The 27,183-nt window shown below is 39.4% G+C and overlaps 1 long non-coding RNA gene across 1 annotated transcript; it reads left to right on the forward strand.

The window, feature by feature from the left end:
• Nucleotides 1–20,685: 20,685 nt before the first annotated feature.
• On the forward strand, nucleotides 20,686–23,351 carry LOC147826597 (uncharacterized). The gene is made up of 2 exons (XR_015438912.1): nucleotides 20,686–20,884; nucleotides 23,205–23,351. It is a non-coding gene; the product is annotated as an uncharacterized LOC147826597 (long non-coding RNA).
• The last annotated feature ends 3,832 nt before the right edge of the window (nucleotides 23,352–27,183 follow it).

Raw genomic sequence — 27,183 nt, forward strand, 5'->3', positions numbered from 1 at the left:
GTCGAGACAGAGTGTGTTGCCCAGGTATGAAAAACTGACCAGTGGAACAGAATAGAGTTCAGAAAGATGCTCACACATACTTAGGAATTTGACACGTTACCATCGATATAAATGCATCATCACCAATCAATACAAAATGCACAGGCTAAGTGCTCAAAGGTCGTACAATAATTGAATAATCAGTGACCTACGGTGAAAAAAAATATATATGACTGCCATATATGCATGTATTTGTACATATATTCAGATCTATTATCTCATACACAAAGATAAATTATTTTTAAGTTGATTAAAGACATAAAGGTATAAAGCAAAACTAAGACAATTTCATAGAAAATACAGAAGAATTTCTTCATGATGTCAGTGTAAGGAAGAACATAATAAACAAAACCCAGTAAGCCAAAATCATAAAGTAAGAGATTTTGGTATATTTGGTTAGATTAAAATATAAAACTTATGCATGAGAAGAAGCCATAAATAAAGTGTAAAAGAAGAGACCCAGACTAAGGGAAGCTATTTTGATGAATATTTGATAAATAATTTATACCAGAGTATATAAAATGATCTAGCAAACAAAGAAAAAAAAAAGACATATAACCCAATAGAAAAATGAACAAAACACATGGACATGCCCTTCATAAAAGCAGGAATACCAAGCACATGGTCATAATCTCAGCACTCAGGAGGCTGAGGCAGAAGTATCACTGTGAGTTCAAGGCCAGCCAGAGCTACATAGTGAGTTCAGACCAGCCTGAACTACATAGCAAGACCTTGGATCAAAAAACAAAATGAAACAAAAGCAGCACCATCAATGACTAATAAGCATGAAAAGTACTCAGCCTCTGTACTTAACTATGAAGTATACTTTTAAAAGTGAATTACTAGTATCTTACAACCACAAGCTTAAGCCTGAAGATATCAGGAGAAGTAAGGAACTCTCCTGACTATATTGGTGGCAGCTGGAAGTCAACTCAGGACCCTGAGGACAATTTGGCCTGATCTTGACAGCACACATCTTGCAAAGCCAACAATCCAACTCCTATGGCTATGCCTTGGAAATGCTCACTCAAGGCTGTTTTACAAGAAATTTATTGAAATTTTTATAAAAAGCAAAAAATTAGGTACAAGCAAAATGGATAAATGCATTTTCTTGTATTGAATACTATATAGTAGTTAGAAATGAATGGATTTGGGCTGGGGATTTAGCTCAGTGGTTCTGGCGCCTGCCTCACAAGCTCAAGGTCCCAAGTTCAATCCCTAGTACCAAAAAAAAAAAAAAAAAAAGAATGGATTAGAGCTACATATCACATACTTTAGGAGCATAACATAAAGGAAAAGAAGAAAAAGCAGTAGTGAAAAATATAATACTACTTAAAAGAAACTATAAAGTACAAAATTGAATACTCCCATGTCTCAGGAAAGTAATACATTTGTGTGTTATTTTCCTATAAAAATGAAACGTGGTATACACATATGGAAATCTGCTCAACAATAAAACCTATAAATGTCAATGTATATAATGGGACCAGCCTCTGGAAAATTACGCTGAATAAAAAAGAAGTAATCCTAAAAAATGACTGACTACATGCACTATGGACTGACTTTTTTGTCCCCTCTCTGGCTGATATGTTGAAAGCATAATGCCTAAGTGATAGTTTTTTTAAGCAGGGCCTTTGCGAGTTGGGTGAAGAAATCATAAGGATGGAGCCCTCATGGGGAAATTATGCCTTAGGAGACCAACTCTTTCCTTCCTTGTCTTTGTCATTTAAGGACGTCTGAGAAGGTGGCCATCTGCAGACTAGAAAGAAGGCCCACACTAAAGACTGCTCTGCTGGCACGCTGGTCTTAGACTTAGCTTCCAGAACTGTAAGAAATAAATTTCTGTTGTTCAAGCCAAAAATATATCTGTATATTTTAATCTGTATATGTATGTATATATATATATCTTTATATACATAAACTAAAAGCTAAGATAGGCATGTAAATAGTGAACCCAAATTTAAGTTGGTAGTTACTTCTGGAAAGGGAGATATTCTAGTAAGGGTATACAAAGGTTTAAATGCAATCCATAATATCAAATAATTTAAGGCCAGTGATACACATGAAATAATTTAGAAAGATAATGTCATAAAATGATTGGCATGTATTAAAATATGGCTGTTTTATTTAAAAGGATTGAAATCTAAATACATGCTCTAACTCATGCTAAATAATTGTCTCTTGGAGAGAAACTTTTCACATTAGCATTTCACCATAAAAAAAACCTCATGCAGGCCAGGGATTTAGCTCAGTGGTGCTGCCGCTTGCCTTGCAAGCGCAAAGTTCTGAGTTCGATCCCCAGTACAAATGAAACAAAACAAAACAAAAAAACCCTCATGCACTAGCTTAAATTTATTTTATTTTATCAACATGTGTACAGAGTTCATTAATCAACCAATAACTTTTTGAGCACCAAACAGGGGCTTGTCAGAAATCCACTTAAAGAGAGGGCATCCAAGAAGAAGAATATATGGCCACTAATGTATCTGAAATCAGGAAGAAGGATCAAAAGAAGGAGAAGTAGAAAGAAAAGGAGGAGAATTACCGTAGAGAGGAGACAAAGTCAATTTACAGAAAGTCATGATACTCTCTTTTAACAAACACACTACCTAACAAATAAAAAAGTAAAAGTATTCAAAGTAGCCTCCTCATGTCTTGTTGCTTTGATCCTGGGGATACCATTGGTGTTTTAAATATTTTGGAACTCATTTTAGAATTTCCTTCAGAGCATGCAGACATCTGACTTCCCTTAGCAGGGAAGTTTTCTGGGAGGTTAATCTAGTTTTGGTGAAGTGCAGTATTAGTCACTGAGGACAGTTTGGGACAAAATACCCAATGCTTGCAACTTAGAGGAACGGTTTATTTGAGTTCTCGGTTTTTGTGGGTTCAGCCCATGGTTGGTTGATTTCAAAGGCAGAAATGGCATGGCGGAAAGGCATGACAGAGGAAAGCTGCTCATCTGTGCCATCCAGGAAACAGAGAGAAGGGAGGGGCCAGGGATAAGAATACACTCTTCTAAGTCATGTTCCCAGTGACCCACCTGCTTTAACCAGGCCCACCTTCTAATAACACATCCAGCCACAAACTCACCAATTGATTAATGTACTGATGAATATAACTCCCCCATGATCCAACACTTTGGATCACTTTCTAACAGCCCCACTTCTCAACACATGAGACTTTTGGGGGACATTTTAGATCTAAACCATAACAAGTGTCAAGAATAGTGGTCAAGTCCAGTAATATGACTTTTGGTCAGTGGTAAGGTACGATCACATAATAGGGCTTCCCTGTATTTTCCATACCATAAGATGATATTGTCTGACCCATTCATATAAAATGGAGGCCATTTATGACCACAGTGGCTGCTGTAGGGTTCAACTGTCATAATCTCCATCTAGCCACACCAAGAGCTATGGGGTACAGTATTTTTGCATGGCCCATATATAACCACTGAATACAACTTTGCTTCAAGCAACTTTCAGGTTGACAGTCTCGAAATAGTGAAAGATCTTCCTAAACATCATGTGTACTGAATGGGGCTGGGTATTTTTTAGTGCTATTCCTTATATTTAGGCATAGATTTGCTGGATTCTGCTTGCAGTTAAGTTTGGGATTCTCATGCTGGGTTTGATCAACTGAGTGTGCAAGCCACTTCTTTCCCTGGTCAGAAACCTTCCCAGCAATGGCCAGTGCCCTTCCTCCTCAAGCTTTGATCAAGCATTTTAAAATGGCAAAATCACACAACTGAAGAGCCTTAATCTCTGAGTCACTGTTTGGAGCAGAGCCTCCAGGAAAGGACCATGACCATTGAACTGAGTGAGAAATAACATTTTATAGCATTAACCTATAAGTTGGTTATATTTGCTATATTTGGAATATTTTGTCATGCTGCATAGCCTCTTACATTCTGACTAATACAGAGGCAATTCCAAAATCGAGTTCCAAAACTGCTCCAAGCAATGGCAACAGCAACCTAATAAACCCCACAGTTTCTTAAAAAGGCTTTGAAGGACAGCAGTCATTGTTAATTGTATTGGTGCTTGTGGTTATATTTAAAATGCGGTATTACTGCTTTAGAGACATATATATTGCAGTGTTGTATGGAAAAATATTTGTGAGCTGGCAACTAGAGTACTCCTGAAAGAGCTGGAGCTAGTGATCAGGTTAGGGTTTGAGGGTTAACAGGAGGAGAAAGGAGGGCATTTCAGATTGGAGGGAAATGGAAGCCCAGGAAGGAAGACCCTCTGATTGGAAGAATACTAGGTAGCTCATTAGAAAAGATACTCCCTATTTGTACCCAAACAAAACATTTAAGAATAGGTAAATTTGCAATCAACTCCTAGTTTTGAAAGATACTTACTTGACTTTATGTCTACCTACTTCAAAAATCCACAGATGTTTCAAATTGCAGTGGTACCTCTGTTCACAAACTTAATTCTTCCCACGATTCTGGTCACAAAGTGAATTGGTCATGAACTGAATCAAATTCTGCCATAAGGTCAACATTGAACCCAATCACTGATTTTTTCCCCCATTTAGTTTATCGGTACATGTTAGGTATAAAATACATTTACATACATCATTGGGATCTTGTACCATTACATGAGTATCTTGTTTCTTATTTTTTCCCCTTCCCCTGCCCTCCCTTCATCCCCTCCACCCTTCCCTATTTGCAAAGATTTTGTTTCCATTTTTTTCCTTTTCTCATGTTTTTCTTTTCCCTTCTTTCCTTTCCCCTACCCTGACCACTTCCCCTACTCCTTTAGACATTTGCATCCTATTACACAATATCAATTATACATTTTTAAAATTACAATATCAAGATCTAGGAGACATTACCACAGATTTTACAGAATTTAAAAGGATATAGAAAGCATATTTCAAAAATCTGTTTTGAAATAAATTTGACAACTTCTAAGAAGTACCTTGGAAGACAAATTAATGAAATGAACTCTGGAGGAAATATAAAATTTGAATAGCACCTATTAAAGAAAGTATATTCCTAGCTTGAAAACCTACCTATATGACAACAGCAGGCTCATACACATTTTAACTGATAAATTATATCAAACATTTAAAGCAGAAAAAAAGAAAGGAACACTTCTCCCCTCATTTTAGGAAATCAACATTGTGCTACTACTAAAACTGGATAAAGATAATAGAAGAAAAAGGTATGAACATAGATAGAAATTTGTTTAACAAAATAAACTATTAGAAGTCAGACCTGGCAGTATATAGAAAGTGGTTTTATTATAGGAATGGCAGTGTTGGTTCAGCATTGGAAGATCCACCCCCAAAAGTCATCATTTTAACAGAGGAAAGGAAAAAGCCGTATGATCCTGTCACTAGTTGGAGAAAAAGTATTGGACTAAATTCCGCAGCTGTTCATGGTAAAAGCTATCAGGAGACTAGAAGTAGAACAGAGCCTTCTCAACAGATTAAAGGCATGTACTCCATACTTCCAGCGAGAATGCCTTATATGAATGGAGAAGATGCGATGCTTTTTCCTTAAGGTGAGGAACAAGGGCAGATATGCTTACTCTTCATCTGTCCATTAAACTTTGAAACATAGGCCCAAACCAAATTGTCTGGCCATAAAATGACACAATTAAGATAGGATTGGCAAGGTAGAAGCAAAATCTTTATATGTAGATGAAATGATCATCTACAGAGAAAATACTAAGAAATCTCTAGGAGCCCCTAGAACTTGTATTTGAATTTAGCAGGATCAGAAAACACAAGGTATATATAAAAATTCAGGTCTATGTATACTTGCTATAAATGAAGAATTGTATATTGAAATTTAAAAGTTATGTAGGAGTACAAAGGACCTAGAAAAGTTTTATAAAAAAAACTGTGTTGGAAGACATTTAGTACCTAATTTTAAGACTTCCTTTAAAGCTACAGTAATCAAGGTGGTGTTGGTGTAAGGAAAGACATACAGATCATTGGTATAAAACAGAGAATCTAGAAATAGAACCACTCATATATGGTCCACTGAATTTTGAAAGATTATTTAACATTAACATTTTATAGAATATAGACTCAATTCAAGAGCCGAGGAAAAGATAGTGTTTTCAGTAAATGGCACTAGAACACCTGGTATCTGTATATAAAAAAATTAACCTCAACTCTTTATTTCCATACATAAAAATAACTTGAAGGGATCTATGAACCTAAATATGAAAGCCTAAAAGTATAAAAATTTAAGAAGAGATTATAAGGGAAAATGTTTATGAATTTAGGGTAGGGAAGAACTACCTAGGATACAAAAAACATGATGTATAAAAGAAAAAAATTGATAAATGAGATTCCATCAAAATTTAGAACTTTAAATGACATCATTAAAATGAAAAGTAGTCTTTAAACAGACCATATTTACAATGCATATAACCTATGACCAGAATATATAAAGAACACTTACAGCTCATTAATAGATACAAGAAGATGATAAATAGCCAGTACAGCACAAGGAAAGGTGTGCAACACTAGAATCAGAAAAACACTAATCATGAACAATAACAAGATTGAATTATTTACTCATTAGGGAGATGAAATTAAAAGTTTTAAAAGCCTTGTCATGACATTTTCTTTTTGTTGGATTCTCCCACTTTGCGTTTAATTTGTCACACCCAACAGATTCATTCTGCTGGGGTTCCTGGGGTTTTGATCCTCATTGTCTTTTCCTAGGATATTGTCTAAAATGTTTTGGAGTGCTGGTTTGGTATTCATGAAGTTCCTAAGGTACTCTTTATCATGAAAGTATCTTATTTCTCGATCAATTTTGAAAGATGGTTTTGCAGGGTACATCAATCTGGGTTGGAGGCTGTTTTCCTTTAGGGCTTGAAATACATCACTCCAAGCTCTTCTTGCCTTTAGGGTTTGCATTGAGAAGTCTGCTGTGATTCTGATGGGCTTTCCTTTGAATGTGATTTGCTTCTTTTCTCTCACTGCTTGTAGAATTTTGTTCTTCTGTTGAATTTCTGGAATCCTATTATATGCCTATGTGTAGATTTTTTTTGATCAAGGCTAGCTGGAGTCCTATATGCCTCACTTATCAGTATGTCAAGTTCATTTCCCCTCCTTGGGAAGTTTTCTGCCATTACTTCTGTGAACATTTTTTTATGTCATCTGAACTCTCTCCTCTTTCTTCATTGACTCCAATCAATCTTATGTTATTCTTCTTTGCATCATCTAGCAGCTGCTGGATTGATTTCTCATGGTCCCTTACAATTTTAAAGCAATTATTCTTTTCCTGGTCACTAATTGCAATCTTATCTTCTATATCTGAAATTCTGTCCTCTCATTGGTTCATTCTGCTTTGCAGACTTTCGATGGAGTTTTAATCTCCTGGAAATCTGTTTGCATCTATTTTGTGGATTCCATTTGTTTCCTATGTTGGGATTTCATCATGTTCCTCAGATCCTCTATTTTTTTTTTTTTTTTTTTGGTTCTGGGGATCAAACTCGGGTCCTTCCGCTTGTGAGGCAGACAGTGGAACCACTGAGCTAAATCCCCAGCTCCAATCCTCTATTTTTTTTTTTTATCTCTGTCCTCTCTGGATTTGTTAATCATGTCTTGCACTATGGTCACAATCTTTGCTGTTATCTGAGAAATTATTTCTGATTTCACTTTTTTCTAGATCCTCTTTTGTTGCCAGTTCAGGGAGTCCAGGTAGTTGAGTATCAGATTGTTCCAACTCATTTCCCTTTGGGGTTGCTGTAGGTGATCTGCAAGTCTGTTTTTGAGGCTTGTTTACCTGTCTTCTCATCTCCACGGGGGGGGGGCAGTGCTTCTGGTGCCCACGCAGCTCACCTTCTCTGCCCTAGGAACATGGAATGGTGGAGGGAGAGCCTCTTCTTGGGTGCTGGGATTGGCTCACCTTCTCTGCCCTAGGAGTGTGGAATGGTGGTGAGGGAGACTCTTCCCAGGTGTTGGGATTGGCTCACCTTCTCTGCCCTAGGAGCATGGAATGGTGGCAGGGGAGACCCAATCACTGATTTTGATTTGGTTTGTCAAATATATAACACAGTCTAAAAAAACTTTATAAGGTATGGCAGGTGTAATAATGAACTCCATTTTCATTGATAAGGAAACAAGAGATTAAGTTATTTGCCTAAAGACACAGAAAGTAGTAGGGATGGGATTCAACCTAGGCAGGGCAGACTCCAGAATTGAAGCCCTTACCTTCTTCACTGGTGGTCTCTCCTTGGGCTGTGAAAAGCATCATAACCAGACCAATGGCCTTGAAAAACAAACTTAATTGGGAAGAGCATCAAAGTACACTGAGACAGCTGGAAAAGTGACTGTGGAAAAGAAACTCTTGCAAAGGAGAATGAATACATTTTAAATACATGAAACAACATTAATATGTAAAAATGTGATTTAGGTGTTGTTTGGGAGCAAGTGAAGTCTAAAGGATGCTGTTGTATGAAGGAGAATTCAATTGTGTGGATGTGCCCTCATTTATTGAATTTATTGGGCACAGAAAACAAGAATATATTGAACATGATGCTATATCATGACTGAAATGAAAAGTGCTGTAGAGTTACTTATTGGTAATCATTTTTATTCCTAAAGATGTGTGCTTTAATACTTTAATACAGTGTTGCTAAAATGTTAGCTTGCATCTATCCACTCCACAGTTCATAGCTCAAATTTCTAAACTGCTGGTGATATTGGTCTTGGGACTACACTTGGAGAACCACTAGGACAGTACATGTTACAGAGTAAGTGTCAAAGCCCAAGATCTGAGTTTCAGTGTGCACAAGTGGTGTGCAAATAGGGTCAAAGAAAGGAAAGGCTTTCCACACAGCAAGGCTTCTTCAGGGTAAAATTCCTCCTTCTTCTTGAGTCAACCCTTTGCTTTTAGTTGAAATTCAAGAAAAATACAAGAGCCAAGAAAATGATTTTTATGACAGTGACAGGCTCCCCTTTGCTCTCTAAGTCTATGTTTCTGTATCTCTTCTGTGCCCAGGCTCTCTTCCTCCTTCAGGCCCTTGCTTCTGCCTAAGCCCCTCACGCTAGCTCTCAGCTAATCCAGTCACACTTATTGTAGGTACTAGGACTCAGGTACTAGGCTGAGTGCTTTACTCATACTGTCCCTAGTCCTCAAGATAATCCATGATGTAGGTACCATCCATTTTATGAAGATGAAAAACTGAGACAGAGATATAAGTGATTTATCAAACATAGCAAAGGCAGAAGGTAGTGAAGCGTGGTTCAAATTCTGGTTTATCTGCTCCCCAAGCTCCCATTTCTCCATACTGGCCCCCTTAGGGCACTGGCTATCCATGTTGGCTACCACTTGGAATCATGCTGTTATGTGGTACCCACCCTGCATCCGTTAGATCTGAATTTCAAGGTGGGATCTTGGGAAGGCATTTTTTTAAAAGCTCCTCAGATGATTCAAATATACTGCCTTTTAAAAAGTCACTGTTTTGTGGGCATCTCTGTGATCCCATTAAGGATTAAAAATGATACTGCCCCTCCAACCCTCTGACATTGACACAAAGGAGAGGTAGAATGAACCCTATATTTGATATTTGAGAGAATTTCAAATCTCACCAACAAGCACAGCTTTGCTGACTTTCAAAATACAGTTGCCACAGCTGCATTAACAGATAGGGAGATTATAATCTTGATAAACTAAATGTTCCCAATACAATAACTAGATTTAACAGCTAAATTAGAGCCCTGAATTATATACACACAGCCTACTGTGGAAAAAAAGCCTGATGATGATAATTATCAAACTTTCTGTAAACAACAGTTTCTCATTAATACAATGTCTACTTTACCTTGTGGGAGGTAGAATTATTTCCAGGGCTCTGCTCACAAGACTGTTTTCAGTTTGTTTGGCATCACTACTCTCCAGGAATGTTCAGTTCTGTACCTTCGAGTATGAGGTATGTCAAGTGTTCTTGTTATTTCTCCTCCTACCCTGGCTAAGGATGGAGTGAGTAACTCCCAATTTTCTTTTCTGGCTGAGAATAAATTTATACATATATTTAAAACAATTAAGATGAACTGTCCTTCAAGGAATAAGACGAGATTTTACAGGAGCTGGAGAATCCAAAATATATTGAAAAAATATGAGGGTTTTCAAGTTAGGAAAAACCAGATTCAAATTCTAGCATTGTTTGTTATTAGTTTTGTCAGTGTGGGCAAGTTCAATGTCTACCTGTTATGGTTTACATCTGGGATGTCCCCCTAAATCTCATGTTTTAAAGGTGATTGGATCATGGGGGCACTAAACTCATCAATGGACTTATCCACTGATGAGTTCAGCTGACTTGCTGTTTGGAGGTGGTGACTGGTTGGAGATGAGTCACTGGGCATGTGACCTGAAAGAGAATACCTCTCTCCACAGCTCCTCCCCTTTCTCTCTGCTTCCTGGCTGCCGTAGGTTGAGAATCTCTTCCTTTTCCATTCCTTTCTGTCATGCTATTCCTGCCTTGGAGCCAGTTGACCATAGACTGAACTATGAGTCAAAATAAATCTTATTTTATTTAAACTGTGAGTGTCAGGTATTGCATCCTAGCAAGGAGAAAGTGACTAAGGCACTATATCTGCTCCTTCTACTTATTTGAAAATTGTGCCTGTTGAGATCTGCCTAGATCTGCTGTTAGGAAACTTAGCATACAGTATTTAATAGGCAGCATTTAGAGGCAGCTATTAGTATTTGTCATAAAATGGTAGGGGACTTAGACTTCCAATGAAAAACTGGAAAACTCCTGGAATTTCCTTGGAATAACAGGTCCCAACATAAGTCAAGTTTCCTTTGTGGGCAGGGGGTAGACAAATGGCAAAGCAGCATCTAGAAACACTTTTGTCCTCTAGTTCTCACTGCCTCTTGCACTTGGAGCCCATTCTGTGATCTGCTGGCAAAGAGATTTTTAGAATCTCACATCCTTTGATGGACTGCAACTGCTGTAGAACAAACTCTAAATCCTATGCATGGAAATTAAGCAGTCTATATTATAGCTTCTATGACTTTTAGCCTAATTATGCATCAATCTCACATTCTCTTTCACTCCTATCTAATAGACTATAAGATTCAGCCACATGAAATTATTCATATTCCCTCAATGCATTCTTTGGTATTTGTTTAGTCCTTTAATGTGCCCTATCCCCTGTAACTAGAATTTCTCTCTTCTTCACTTGTTGTCTAAGTAACTTTTATCATGCTGAGACAAAATACTTGATACCCAAAGTTAAAGGAGGAAAGGTTTATTTGGCTCGTAGTTCATAGAGGTTCCAGTTCATAGTTGGGTGGCTCCAAAGCAGGGTGGCATTGCAGAAGGGTATTGCAGAGGAGAAACAGTTCATGGCAAAGCAGGGCAGGCAGACAGCAAGCAGCAGCATGGCAGCAAGCAACAAATGACAAGCAGAAACAAGGACACTCTTTCTGTCCCTTAAATTTTATCCAGGCTACATGGCCTTAGGGCAGGTAGCACTCACTCTCAGGGTGGGGCACCCTTAATCCTACCCAGAACTATGGAAAACCAATCAGTGAACTAATTTAGTAATCATACATTCCCAGCATCACACAGTCCAGATCCAGTCACCTCTGAAAAGCCTTACCTATGACCACATGAGGCTTTGGGGGATATTTAGATGCAAGGTGTAATGCCTGTTCAAGTACTACAAAGATCAGTTCCATTACAATAGCTTCAAGGGCCTACTCCATCTAGTGGCTTCCAGTGTCAGGGTAAGGCTGCTGCTGAGTTCAAGTTGGCAGGAGATACACAGAGTGTTTCAGACTAAATAAATTGGGTTCCAGTCTCATAGCCAGAAATTAGCCTGAGTTTCAGTGGAACTAAAGGTGCAGGCTTGCTGGTATTATCTAGTACCTCTCTATAAGCCACAGCTGACCTGATGGAATTAATCAACATGGATCTAGACTCTGTCTGACCACTTTGACTACCAGTGACAGGAGAGATACACCTTAAAACAGACATTTTTTCTTTTCTTATTTTTGTTTTTTTTTAAATTGTTCTTGATTTTATGTAAGTGTGAAAATAGTTTCTAGTTTTTTGTTGCTGTTTTCCTGTTCTTTTCTTATTTTCATTTCTTCTTTATTTCTTTTCCTCTTGCCTTCTTCACCAGTTTCCCAAAGTTTGTGTAATCTTCCTCCAGCCTTGCTCCTAATTTCTTCCTCCTCTTTTATTTCTCTATTTTTTTCTCTAACCCATTTTAAATTTTCTTCCCTGAGGATAAAATTGCCATACTGAGGGCTTATTTACTGTATACAGTTTTCTGGTTTGTTTTAGAATTTGTTATACAACCATAAATCTAGTTCATATAGTTAAAGGTGGCAAGTTAATAGCTACCACAGTTTGTCATTTTCTAGGCTGTGTTTGATGCTATTGTTATAGCTGATTGTACTAGTTTAGCCAAGGTGACATAATTGTTCTAATCAGTTGTTCTTCCTGGTATGCCAAGACTGAGATTGTCTAAGGATCCTAAACAATTCTATAGGCCTGTGCCAAAGAACTAGGGATTAGGCCAAGTAGGCAGCAACTTCTCATCCCCAATAAATTGAAGAGGTAGAATCTTGCAAAAGACTCACAGCCCAAAATCCAGCTACACCTGGAAGACATCTCTGAGAAGTAGTCATTTCCTAAGGGTTCTGAATACTAGCAATAAAGCTACTCATCATAAGCACTTTATAAGCATCCACCCAGGGATTACATTTTTTAAAAAATAGAAAATGAGAAGACACTTAAGCAAGATGTAATCCCAGACTTCTAGTTCACCAAAGGCAAACCTACAGGGCAATGAGGTGGGACAAGTAAAAACCATTCACCTAAACTCTCTTAAGTGGTAACAAGAGAAGTAACAAAGAAGATGAATGAGGCTTTAGAATAAAATCAAATTAGAAATAATTTCTCAGATAATTACAGAAACGGTGACTATAGTGAAAGACATGCTTAGTGACTCTAGAGCAGATACAGATAAAATATAGAGGACCTAGGGCAGGGGATTTAGCTCAGTGGTTCCAAAGCCTGCTTTGTAAACGTAAAGTCCCAAGTTCAATCCCCAGTACCAAAAAAAAAAAAGAAAAAAAGGACCTTAGGAAAATGACAGAAACCATGAATGCCCAACATAGGAAAGAAATGAAATCCATGAAACAGATTCAAATACATCCAGATTAAAAACTCCATTGAAAGTATATGCAGCAGAATGAGCCAAGGTGAGGACAGAATATCAGATATAGAAGACAGGATTGTGGTTAGCAATCATGAAAAGAATGATTTCTTAAAAATAGCAAGGGACCAAAAAATCAAGCCAACAGCTGCTAGATGATGCAAAGAAGAATAACAAGGTTGACTGGAGTCAATGAAAAAGCAGGGGATCACACAAACAACATAAAAAAACCTGTTCACAGAAGTAATGACAGATAAAGGAAACTTTCTCCACTTTTGGTGGGAGTATAGACTGTTGCAACCACTGGGGAAATTAGTGTGGAGATTCTTCAAAAAACTGAAATGAGGGGCTTCCATTCAATGCAGCTATTTCCCTTCTTGGTATCTTCTCAAAAGGATTAACAGCATCACACAACAGCAATTTAAGCACACTCAGGTCTATAGCAGCACAGTTTGTAATAGGTAAATCTTGGAAACAACCCAAATGCCCATCAGCCTATGAATGGATAAAGATGTATTTTTTATACAATGGAGTACTACTCTGACATAAAGAAGGATATGCTTGAGACATTTTTAACTAAATGGATGCACCTTGAGACCATACTTTTAAGTGAAATAAGTCAGATACATATGTTCAAATATCACATGGTTTCTTGGTATGAGAAACTTAAAGTGTAAATAAGGACCAAAATGTACAATAGATATGGGGAAATGGGAAGAAAATGTCCAAATGAGATGGGGAACAAGGGAGAAGGGAAGGGGAAAGGAAACAAGGGACAAGAATGCATCAATAAAATAAAAAGAGAAAAAATGGGCTTCTTCCTAAATTTTCACAATCAGAAGAAATTACTTCCTCCTTGTTATACCATACACAATAGTATATAATGCTGAATATGATTATCTGTAAACATGTTTTTCTGCTTCAGTCCCCAAATGCCACAGTCTTAAAGCTAGGGCTCAAATCTTATCATCTGATTCCACACATGATGGAATTCAGATGCTATTGAACATAACACAATTAGGGTAGTGTGTGACCATTATAAGGATTTAGATTTGTCTTATTTACCTTTGTATTCCCAATACACAGTATTTTGTAAGTGCTCAATAAATGTTTCATGAGTCAATAAGTTAATAAATGAAGGGTGGAGTTAAAAAGAAACCCAATACAATATAGAGTAATATTTCATATTTTGCATTACAACTTCATTATAATTCATAATTTTGTCCAACACTGAATCCATTTTCAGCAGGGTTGAATGCTACTTTTTGTATCTAAAGCAACAGAATACAAAACCTTCTTCAAATATAAATCCTTATCATGTTGAAAGCACTGCAGCTAAGAACCAGTGGGACACACACACACACACACAGAGCTGTGAACACACAGCTGAGATGCAATAAAATGAAAGAGAAGCTGTTTTCCAATTACAAATGAGTAGCACGGGCACGAGGGCATTTTGTAGAATGCCATAGGGAGAACTAAAATCTCTTCGCAATATAATGACTAAATTTGCACCCCCACCTCAGCTATCATGTGTTCAGAGGCAGGACATTGGAAGGTGATTGGACCATAGGCATTGTGCGCTATGAAATTATCTACTGGTGTATTCAGGAGCTGAGTGTGAAGTGGGAAAGTGGCACCTGGCTGGAAGAGGTGTGTCTCTGGGGTAGGATGTGTCTCCCTCTCTGGTTCCTTCCTTTGGTCCCTGCTTCCTGGCCACCATGACAAGAGCAGTTTTCCTCTGCCCAGGTTCTTCTACCATGCACTTTCTTTGTTTAAGCCTGATGAACACGAACTGAAACTTCTGAAACTATGAACCAAAATACACTTGGCCTCCATTAAGGTTTGGGTGTCAGGTATTTCATGCCTGCAATGATGAAAGTGACTAAGTTAGATGCCAAATTTAATGTGACCTAACAGCAATCATTAATGCAGAAACTTAAGATTTTCCTGCTAACAATACTCTAAAAAAATCAAAATCTTAATAGAACTTCTATGAGACAAAAACAGCATAGGACATATAAACATATTAACAAAACCTGGATCATGGAATAAACAAAATCCGGTTAGAAAAGACAATTCCTGGCCAAGGACAAATGTGGCTTTTGGCCTCCATTGAGGATGTATTTGAAGTTAATATCAAAAGTTCACTGATCAGGTTGAAATAACATGGGATTGCCAGGGAGGGGCTACAGATAGGAACGGTTTGCCTTAAAATACCTTACCATGAAGGCTGTCATGGCTTGTGTCTAGATGACCCCCCAAAGCCTCATGTAATCACAGGTGGAGCTTTTCGGAGGTGGCTGGATCTAGGGTGTTTGATGCTGGGAGTAAGGATATGTAATTACTAAATTAGTCCACTAATTGGCTTGGTATAGTTCTGGATGTGGATAATGGGAAGGCCCACCCTGGGTGTGAGTGGCACCACCCAAGGGCAGGTAGCCTAGGTGGGTATGAAAGGACAGAAAGAAGGCAGGGTCACTGCTGTTCTGCTGTTGCTGCTTCTTTGCTACTTTTCTGCTTTGCTGCCATCTGCCTGCCATGGACTGTTTCTTCTCTGTGATGCTCTCTGCCATTCTTCCCTGGCTTGGAGCCAGCCAACTGTGGGCTGAAACCTTTACAAACTGTGAGCTGAAACAAACCTTTTCTCCTTTAACTTTGAGTGTTAGATATTTTGTCTCAGCAATAAGAAAAGTAAAGAAGACAGGGGCTATGACTTTCTTTACCCCAGACAACAATTAGGTGAAACAGCTAGTGCTTATCTCAGTGACTTTTACCTTTCTATATTTTAATGGCTAAGCCTCCTTCAGAAGGATACATTCTTTCTTCAAATAGAATAATTAAAGGTCCTTTCTTTTCTTTTATTTTTTTGGGGGGGGTACCGGGGATTGAACTCGGGTCCTTGCGCTTGCACAGCAGGTGACGAAACCACTGAGCTAAAGCCCCAGCCCAAAGATCCTTTCTCTTTTCTTTTTAACCTAAAGGAATATCTTATTGGCATGCCAGACTTAATATGATGTAAAATATTTCTTTTCACCTCTAATTGACAAAGTGACTTTGCTGTCTCAGAAGCTATATCAGTCCTATTCTGTTTTCCCTCCATTTATAGTACCTAAGCTGGTCATAGGATGGGTATATGATAATACTTAAGGAGTCCTAGTTCATCACTTCCATGGCCAGAGTGACTGGGCCAAAGAGTAGCACAAATTTGGGGCAATCAGTCTTTGCTCAGATTTTTTGAGCTGAAGAGGGAAGAAAGAATTTTTCCCTTTCATTGAAATGCTCTGGGCAAGTTCATAACTGCCAGAAGCCATGGTTCTACTGAATCCAAAATCCTAAGTGAAGCAGAGAAAGAAACGCTAGCAACACAGAATCCCTGGTTCCAGCATCCCCAGATATACTTAAGTTTTCTCTGGTTACATAAGCCATTAAATGCAACATCCCCCAACTTTGTTTGCTCACAATTTGAATTTCTATCTTTTATGACCAAATGAGTTCTAATAAATAAATGACCCATTATGTGCTGATTCCAAAATTTAAGTGTCTGGGGGAAATATTATTGCATGTCCAAAATAAAAAGTGTTTAGAAAGCAAACACTTCTCTACTTGTTATTTCAACATATTTCCACTACATTTCCCTTGGTTACAGGGCCTCTTTCTTCCCCCAGGCCTTGGCTGACATCTCTACCTGGAGTGACGTTCCGCTATTTTTATATTTTATATCTTTTTCTTGATATGTGAATCCGACTCAGATACTACTTTCTCCAAAAAGTTTTTCCTGACCACTTTACACACAATGGTCTTCTCCAATAAGTTTATTTTGTGACCCTGTTAATTTTCTTCACAGGATGTATACTAATATTAATTTATCTTGTCTGTTTGTTATTTGTCCTCCCCTATAGAACATAAACTTTACAAGAACAGCACTCTTGTCTGACACTCATTGCTTTCATTTTAGTCTCTGGTACTGGACCAGCATGTTGTAGCAGCTAATTAAAAATGTTCAAATAGGCTGGAGATTTAGCTCAGTGGTTCTGCCACCTGCCCCGCAAGCACAAAGACCCAAGTTGGATCCCTGGTACAGGAAAAAAAAAAGTACTAAGTTAAACTGGAATGTCATTGCAATCATGGTGTATAATTATTATTGAGATAATAATAAGCAGTAAACTCTGCATAGTTTTCACGTCTTAGTAAGTTTCCGCCATCCTTGGGCTTTCTGAGCTCTCCCATCACCCTGGAGTTAGCACTCCTCTGAGTCCAGTATTCTCATGTGTAGACCAGAGGGACGTTTCTGGACTGGGACAGGTAGTATTCTGCTCTTTAGGGTGAGTAAGTGAGATCTGGCAGCCTGTCACAAAGAGGTCCTCCACATCAGAGAAGTTTAAAAGCTATGCCTTAGAAGTCCCTCTGAGTCCCAAGGGACCCTGAAGACCTTGGCTGAATGGAACATTTACTGCAGTTTTTCGTTTAAACACTAGATGGCAGGTGACTATACTCTTGGATTAAAACAAAACAAAACAAAAGTGACTAGCATGGTAGTAGGGCTCATCAAAATGCTCGACAACTTTCTCTATCGACATTAAACATACAGGTGTTTTAAACATTTGGGAGGATGCCTAGAATTACGTTAAAGGCTTTGGCCTTGGTGTATGAATAGTAAGATGTATTCTGAAATTTAACTTGCAGATTCATGAAAGAAATGTGCAACATGGGAACATTAAAAAAGTAATATGGTAGGAAGATTAATGTCAGTCCTAGGAGAGAGGATATCTTTATTTAATGAAGCTGAAATCACTACTTCCACTGTACTAACAGCTTTGTACCTTTCAGATTAATAATCTGTTTAGTAAATAATTGATTACTTTTTCTCTTCTCAGCTTAAAAAAAACAGGGAGGTTTTAAAACATTCTTTTCAAATATAAACTGATTAGGAAATCCATTGTTTCCCTAGTAACCTTGTATGCAGAGTCCTGGGAGTACCAAGCCTTCATTTTCTGCCGAGATCATGGAGAAAACAATCAATTAAGGGACACATACAAAAGCAGATTGTTTAGATATTTTCTTCTATTAGAAAAAAATAAAATGTTCAAGTCACCTGCTGTTAAATAAATAACATAGATCACCAAATGTGTGAAGCATAATAAATTCTAATAAATATATTTTCTTTCTATTTTGTGGTCTTTAAGTAGTGTAATAAGAAAGTAATAGGAGGTAGTTCCAGTTTGAAAGCTGGCAGGCTCAAGGCCCACATAGTTTTAATTTGACTCTAGAGGCAGGAAAAAACCAAAACCACAACTGAAAGCAAAATCAAAATCAAACAAACCACATCTCAGCTGAAAGCAGCCCTACAGGAGGAGCCCCCTTTACTTGAGGGAGGGTCAACTTTTCCTTTCTACTCAAGCTTTCACCTGATTGAATGAGGGTGAAATTGAATGTTACTGGCATCCAGCCCATATGGCCTAACTCAGATACCACAAAAAGGAAGATGCAAAGTCAGGCCATTGGATATTTTTCAAAGAAAGGGAGGGTGCATCCTGCAGACAGGGCAGCATGGGAGAATCTTATTTCCCGAAGGCTTGGATGAGTTGGACATGGCAGTCCTTCTTGGTCGAAATCATGGCTAATGCTGAGTACAGGGCACTGCCTGGCCTGTGGGCTGATTTGGGGTCTTGTTTTTAACTTACATAGCAAGCAGTAGATAGAAAAAAGGCAAAACAAAATTTGTTCTTCTATGCACTGGGAAGCAAAGGAAGCTGACAGCAAAGATCGAATGTGTTTTCCTTTAGACTGACTGTAAGATCTCATTAGGCACTGGAACTAGGACTGATTTATAGACTAGCACTACAGTTTTGTTGCGTCTGTGCAGCAAGTCCAACCAATTCTCATCAAGCAGGTTGTACCTGTTGCTATTACATTAAGTCCCCATAAATTAGTCTCTGGGCATAGAAATCTGGGAATGTGAAGGGCCATTTTGACCTTGAGGGAAAGCAGAGGTAGACTCGGTAAACTTGACTGCTGCTGCAATTCTTGTAGACTTTTCCTCCTTCCCCTTCTTCCCATTTCTCTCTCTCAATGCCCACAGGGGTGACTCAACACTGGTGCCGAGCCACATGGCCGTGCTGATTCTCACTTTATGTATCTAGAGGGACGATATCTGTTTAGCAGGATTACTATGAGACCTGAATGAAATAGCAGAGATGGATGTCCGTGCAGGGACGGACACGCAATAATTCGATAGGAAATTAGGAAGACAGCCAGCAGTGGCTTACGTGTTGGCCAGTGATGGAAAGATAAATCACTGGATAGAAAGTTGATCTGGGAGTAGGATGTGAGGAGGGTGAGTCAGAGCAGGCTAATGAAGGAGTGTGATGTGGGGAGGTGCAGGCTGTGTCTGCTGCTGCTGCTGACGTTATTCGAAAGTGATATAAAACTCAATCTCTAGTAGGTGATAATTAGAGGAGCTTTCTAGGTGCTTTATGTATTGGGATGGTAGTAGACTTCATGTCCTGCCTAAGATCATCTCTAGTTTGTAAATGACACTCTGACAGCAGGCCCCAGTTGCATGATTTTCATAAAAAATGATATTTTCTCCATTGTACTTCTTGTAATTAGTAATTCATATAGCTAAATGGGAGAAAAGCCATAGTACACAACCTACTCTCCTTTTCTTTCTTAGAACACATGGATGCATTCCTGGGCAGGCTATGACATTAGGAAAGTCTTGAGGACACATGACAATTAAAAATGTTATAGAAATATTTTTCATAATGGTTCCTGTTATGGTCTTCATAACAATTACATATATAGATATGCATGGTCGCGAATCACGAATGTACAGCATGATGCCATCCTAATTGTTACCTTCTGTTATAGAAATTGTACCTCTTATCTTAGTCACTTTCTTCTTTACTGGGACAAAATACCCGACACCCACGATTTAGGGAGGAAAGGTTCATCTGGGCTCGCAGTTTTTGTCTGTTTCAGTCCATAGCTGGCTGGCTCCGAGGCAGGACTGCGTGGCAGAGGACACAGCAGAGAAATACAGAGGCTTCCCTGGCCATGGTGAAAAAGAAGCAGAGAGAGAATCCAGGGAAAAGCCAGGAAGGGAGATACAAGGCAACAGTGACCCACCTTTTCTGACTAGACGACAAGCAAGTCAGCTATAGAACCCATAATTCAGTCACCCCCAGAATCCCCACCTATAAGCGCATGAAGCTTTGGAGGACACTTTAGGTCTAAACCAGAACACCCTCCTTCCCAAATCAACTTCTTGATGCCCTAGGCCCTACAATAACTACATTCATAAATAGTGCCTTTCAGGAGGCAGTTAAGGTTAAATGGGATTTTAAGTGTGGGGCCTTAATAGGTAGGAATTGTGTCCATAGAAAAAGAGGAAGAGACAACAGAGACCTCTCTTTCTTCATGTGCACGGAGAAAAGGCCATTGTGAGGTCACAGTAAAAAGCTGACTTTCTATGAGCCAAGAGAAATACCCATACGAGACACCGGCCTTGCCAGCACCTTCATCTTGTACTTCCAGGTTCCGGATGTGTGGGGGAAAAGCTGTGGGCACCTGAGAACTCTGTCTGCAGCTATGGGCTGAGCTCAGCTGAGCCTCCGCTCTGCAAGGCTTGTGCTGGGGTTCGCTGCTGTGATGCATGCTGGACAGAGAAGAGAGCATCTCACGGCAAGTTTTATCACTGGCTTGGCCACCACTGTTTTTATTGGTGCAGTCAGTCATAGCAATCACAAAGAGTTTTCGAGCTTAGCCCACCTTTTACTCCACCTATATTAGTTTCCTATTGCAGTTGTAACAAATTAAGCACAGAGTGGCTCAAAACAGTCCACATTTTTTCTCCTATGGTGTTTGAAGCCAGAAGTCAAAAAATCAGTCCAAGAAGGCCAAAGTTGAGAGATATTGACAAGGTTGTTCCTTCTGGAGGTTCTGAGGGGAGAATTTGTTTTCTTGATTTGTTCAGTCTTTAGTGGCTGCCTGCATTCCTTGGGTTGTAGTACCTCCCATTTCATTCCAATCCTGCTTCCCTCATCATATTACTGTCTCCTCTTGCCTCCCTCTTATAAGGACCACTGTGATTACATTGGGCCTATCTGGGTAATCAGGGATAATCTACCATCTGTGACAGTTACAGTGCAGGTTAAAGTTGATTGGCTTTAGGATCTGTCCCAGGGATTAGTGGAACACACTTCCAGGTGTATCTGGGTGGGTCAAGGAAGCTTGGGGTCTGTGTCTGGTCTCCACTTCTGCTCTGGCATTATTCCCCTGCTCTGTGCCAACCACAGAATGAACCTGTGAGCCAAAACACATCTCTCCATCTTTCAGTTGTGAGTGTCAGGTAATTTATTCCAGTGATAGGAGAGTGACTAGAACAGTATCTCAATTATTTTTCATTTGCATAGTTTTTTTTTTTCTATATTAGGTAAGGTTGACAGGTTCTGGGGATTAGGACATGGGTATATTTGGAAGACAATATTCAGCCTACCACACTGCCCTTCCATATAGTACCACACTCCCTGGCACAAACTCCTTATGGAGACCACCTGATTTGTAGCTCTCGGTGGGTCCATTACATCCCTTCTGAGTGGCCTGAATTTCTCCTTTTTGAACATGCTGGACTTATGTTACCTTCTCTCATTTCTCACCTTGACTTCACATATTACTTAAAATAGGAGGTCCATGATTTGCCTATTCTATGTGTTCTATAGAATTCAACACTATTTGGATTCCAAGCATATTTGTCTCATTTCGCTAACCAATCTACACGTTTCCCACTGAAACTTTGCACACTTCCCAAGTGTTCTTCCCTGTGCCTCTGGTAGCCTCTTTGGATGAAGGAAAGAGAAAATGCTGAAAGATGAGTGTGGATCAAAAGCTATGTGCAAGTGAAATCTCCCAGCCAGTGCCTCCTGGCTTTGGTGTCAGTCCAAATCCAACAGTTCCTTCAGTATTGTCTTTGGAGGTGCTGAGACCCCATTGCTCTCCCCCATCTGCTGATCTGAGCACTCTATTGGTTTTGCATCCACCTCTGCAAACAGTGAATTTGCTTGGTGGTTCCAGAATTGAAAAGAGGTTTCTTCTACCCATGGTTCAGAGCCAGAGTTTTGCTGTATCTGCTCTCTGATTCCCAACAACAGACAGCTCCTGCTTTGGTTTCAAGGAATGGTTATTGTGATAGCTGTGACCTATGCTTACCCTGCTTATCATCCATGCCTCCAAGCCTCATGGGAAGAGGAAAGATTACTGCTTGATGGTAGTTGGCTCTACTGGCATAGGTAAGAAGAGTAAGCTGGTGCAGAGGTGGGTGCACAACACCTTCCGTGATGCACAATTGCCAACTGTTGATACTTACTAGCCAGTTTCTGGGCTACAACTAAGGCATGGGTGCCCTGTACATGAGTGACACCACTGGCAGCCACTCCTATCCACGTTTGTAGCACCTTGCCCTACCAGGGGCCATGCCTTCATCCTGGTCTACTCAGTCACTGGAAAAGAAACCCTGGAGGACTTGCAATCCTCTATGAGCTGATCTGTGAAATCAAAGGCAACAATTGCATATGTTCCCTATTATGCTGGTGGGTAACAAGAGCAATGAGAGTCCCCAGGGTATTGCCCTGAAAAATGGTGCTCCTTACACACTGGTGTGGAATTGTGCCTTCATGGAGCCTTGGCCCAAGCAAATATCACTGTGCAGGAGCTGTTCCATGCACTGCTAAACTATGAGGGAAAACCCACCATCCTCTAAGGTCCCCAGAAGAAAGGACCCTCAAATGTCAGAGACCATTGAAAAACTGCTTGGCAAGTCCATTGTCATGTGAGCCCCGGGCTTTGGAAGCCCCAGCTTCTTATCCTGTGGTGTGCAGAAACCATGGACTAACCTCATTGTTATGTGTCATCTCTACATGATTGATTTTTGTGCTGTGATCTAGATGGTAATAACTACATGTCAGTCAATGTACACAAGTTAGCTAACTTTTATTTTTTTCCCAAGGAAGATAATACAGATTATTAAAACACTGACATTTGAGGAGGAAGAGGAGGAGAAAAAAAAGAAAAACAAAGGGACTCTATGCATGTAGAAGAAGATCTTTAATAAACATAAAAAAAGAAAATGTTCTTAAAAGAATAAAATACAAAATGAATTGAAAGAGGCCAGAGCCTTTTTGTAATATTATTATTATGTATTATTTCTAAGCATTTCAAGTTCTATGAATGCCTAATCATATCTTTCTACTGTGTATTTAATCAAGATATGTGTTTTCACAACAAAAGCCTTGACAAATTACTGTGAGACAGAAATATTAAACAAGATGTAAAACGTGACTTCTCCCCAGCTGGACTCATGCATCCCCACTGCCCCTTGAGGCTGTCACATCCCCGGGAAGGGCCCGAGCCCGTCTCAGTGTTTTGGCTTTCTGTCCATCCCTCCTCATCCCACCCTGGCTCTGGCTGTCTGTCACCTTCTGCTCTGCTCTGCTCCTTCCTGAGGTCTTGTTCTGGAAACCTTCCTTAACCCCTCTGCTCTCTGAGTTGGTCCTGCCTCCGCCCATGGGCTGCCCTTCTCTGGGCCTGGGGTTCTGCTCCTGAATCCCAGAATCTCCTGGGGTTCTGCTGCTGAGACTCAGTTACACTTGACTTCTCCAGAGAATCCCTGGTTACTGGCTTTCTGGGAACTCGGGCCACGGTATGGCCTGCGGGTGGTCCCACTTCAGGCATTAGAATCCTCCTACTATTGAGCTTTTGAGGCTGTCAATGGAAGAATCAGGCCTCTATCTGCCTGGCTGGACACTCATGTCGGTAGCTGAGGCAAATTTCCCAGCTCATGTGATGCCTCCATGTGTGTGTCTACTGCCGGCTGTAACTGTGTGCACTGTGTACCCTGGTTCTGTGAGTAAACAGCCGTGCCTCATGAATGACACCCAGACCCAGTGCAAGTCTCCTTCCGTGCCTAACACAGACCTAGCAGGCATTCAAAACCAGTGCTCATTGACTAGGGAATTGATTGTATTCTCTACACTCCACACTGACACATTTAGGACAAAACAGACTTTGTTAGAAATACATTATGAGAGAAGAGCCCCTTCCTTTCTCACCTTTCTGGAAACATAGAAGTGAACTGTAATTGACCTTTGAAAACCATTTTTGAGAGCTTGCTATATGTAAGCATTAAGGCTAATGAGATGAAAAACAGTCCCTTCCCCTAGAAATCCCTAATATAATGTGATACACAGAAAACTGGGAAGAAATTAAAGCTAGCTACATAACTTAGGGGGTTTACTGAAAAAAGAAAATGTAAATCCTTTTGTTTAAAGAACAGGGAAAAGATATCAGTAACAGTTGTAAAATTTGACACTTTTGCCTGATTATCTGCCAGCTTTGTGGACTTGGTATGGTACTTTATGTGATATTTAATATCATTCTAAGTAAAGAAAAAAAATTTAAATTATTAGCATGAATTTTATCGTACATTTTTATCTTGTGCAGTGCCAATCTTAAATTCAAATATGACAGCATTTAACTCATGTTGAAATTGAAATTATTTCAGAATCATTGAAATTATGTAAATGTAGTATTTTGATTTTACCAGAATAGAGGAAATGCTACACAAAGGTAACTCAACCATTTCTATTTTATTTTTCAATATGCATGTGTTCCACTCTGAACCTTTAGCTCACTGATGAATAAGAAAGGAGCTATGGGTTGACCTATCTTTCCCTTTCTTCTATGTTATTTTCAGTATAAGTAGCTGGCTAATACAGGGAGATAATATCAGCAGGAGAGAAGGATAGAATTTCATGCTCATTTGCTTTGTATAACAACATTTTTTTCCTTCTTTCTGCATTCAAAGATAGTACTAGTTGAAGTGTAAAGCATGGTATTTGGGGGCTGTAAATTCCACTGCTTACTTGGAATATGCTTAGCTTGTCCTCATTTTGAGTCTTGATGAACTCCCATGCATTGTGGGTTCACTGGAATGCTGTGCTCTTTGGCATTACAAATGTTTCACGGGAACAGGGCAGTAAGGAATGGTTGACACACATTGTCTTAGGGCTGCTATAATAAAGTACCACAGACAGGATGGCTTATAAGCAACAAAACTGTTTCTCGAATTGCTGGATGCTGCCAAGATCAGTCAGGTATGGGCATCCAGTACGGTCAGGTTCTAATGAGGCCCTTCTTCTGGGTTCTAGAGAGAGCCATCTTCTCTTTGTATTTCCTTGCTGGAGAAAGAGGGTAAATAATTTCTCTTGTGTCCCTTTTATGGGACACTAACCCTATTCATGAGGGGTCATTTTCATGACCCAATTTCTTCCTGAAGTTCTCACCTTCCGATATCATTACATTGGGGATTAAGATTTCATCACATAAAATTTGCACACATATGTATCTCCTCTGCTTGCGGGCATGCTTCAGTGTCTTACCCTACTGAAATTCACTGACAGAGCACAAAATCAAGATGACATGATTAAGAAATTTGCTACAGGGACAGCAGATCATTAAAGTGTGAGGCCCTTCAGAGCACAAGGAGGGCTCAGTGCAGCTGCACAAATGCACACCTATGAAACTGGTCCTGATAATCACAATGCCCTGTGAGAATACCATGAAAAAGACAGGCTGTGGGTTCCATGGAAACACCTCCTTGGAAGGCAGAAGAGAGGAAGGATTTCTACAGGTGATGAAACTGGAGTTAAAGCTTCAAGGATGAGGATTGTGCCAAGAGAATGAAGGAGAATAGCATAAAAGCAGAGGCAAAGGGATGGAAGTACCACAAAACACTGCAGGTTTGGGGACTGGGGGAGACTGCAATATTGATCATGCCCAAAGCAGCGCAGGCTGTAAAGAGTTAACCCCACAATTGGCTTGTTTATAGAAGTGAGTCCAGCCAAAGCCTAGGTGCAAAGGTCAGAGTAACTTGCACCCAAGTTCAATTCTCACAACTAAAACCTTCTTACTAGATGGACAATGTTCTAATTACAACCATATATTTTGTCTATTCTGTTCCTAATTCAAGGATGCTTTGCCTTGTCCTTTAGGAGCCTTGCTTACATTTATTTCCATAGAAACTGCATGGTTGCACATCCTTGCATGTAGTTCTGCCCTTGCATGTAGCTCACCTTTACCTCCATTGATTACCAGTAAAAATCAGTGGCTTGGACTGGCCAGGGCCTTTGTTGGTTGTACCAGCATGGGTCATCCTGGTGCTGTGCTTTCTGTCTCTCTTAGTTCTGTCTTTTAGTTTTTTTCTCAGGCTGGCATTGTACACTGAGCAGGAGACTGAGCCTACTGCAGAGGTTTCCATTAATGTTTCAGGGGTTTTCAGTAGGGGACCACAGCCCTTTGATGGGGTGAAATGCAGATGGGTATAGGCAGCAAAGGAAAACAAGAGTCAAGAAGTCCTAAAAGGAACACAAGTGCCAAATGAAGGAATCTAAACCCTTCAGAAAGCTACAGCATGCCACAACAGCAATATGAGCAGGGAAGAGACATAAAATGATTTGTGATAATTATGTAGACTTAGAAGAGGAAGACTGTAGCCAGAGAAACCAGTTTGAAGCCATTGCTATGCTATAAGAGAGAAGCTGACATTGTGAACATTCTTTAATTTTTTTCCTTTAAAATGTTAATTGAGAAAGGCAGAACTGTTTTAATGAACAAGAGTTAAAATATTAACTGAAAACTAAAGTACAATGCCATTTATAGCAAAGACAATTGCTATAGAGTTGCGTTCTTATATCAACTTCTGAGCCTTTTTTTTTAAAGCACTGGCCCAACATGAGAAATATGGCTAAGAGAAATATTATTTTCTAATTCAGTCTGTATTCTTATTACTCTTATGATGTATGGTTTACTGATCCTCTTCTAGATTCTACTCTATTTCTGTTCTACACCCATCTGCATTGAACTAGTAGCATCTTTATTATGGCAATTGACACAAGTCAAATTGACCACCTGGTCTTTCGTTAGGTACTTGTT

The sequence above is a fragment of the Heterocephalus glaber genome, unplaced genomic scaffold (genome assembly GCF_053883595.1).
Source record: "Heterocephalus glaber isolate CG9 unplaced genomic scaffold, H.glaber_assembly_v1.0 deba00001465, whole genome shotgun sequence".
NCBI classification, from domain to species: domain Eukaryota; kingdom Metazoa; phylum Chordata; class Mammalia; order Rodentia; family Bathyergidae; genus Heterocephalus; species Heterocephalus glaber.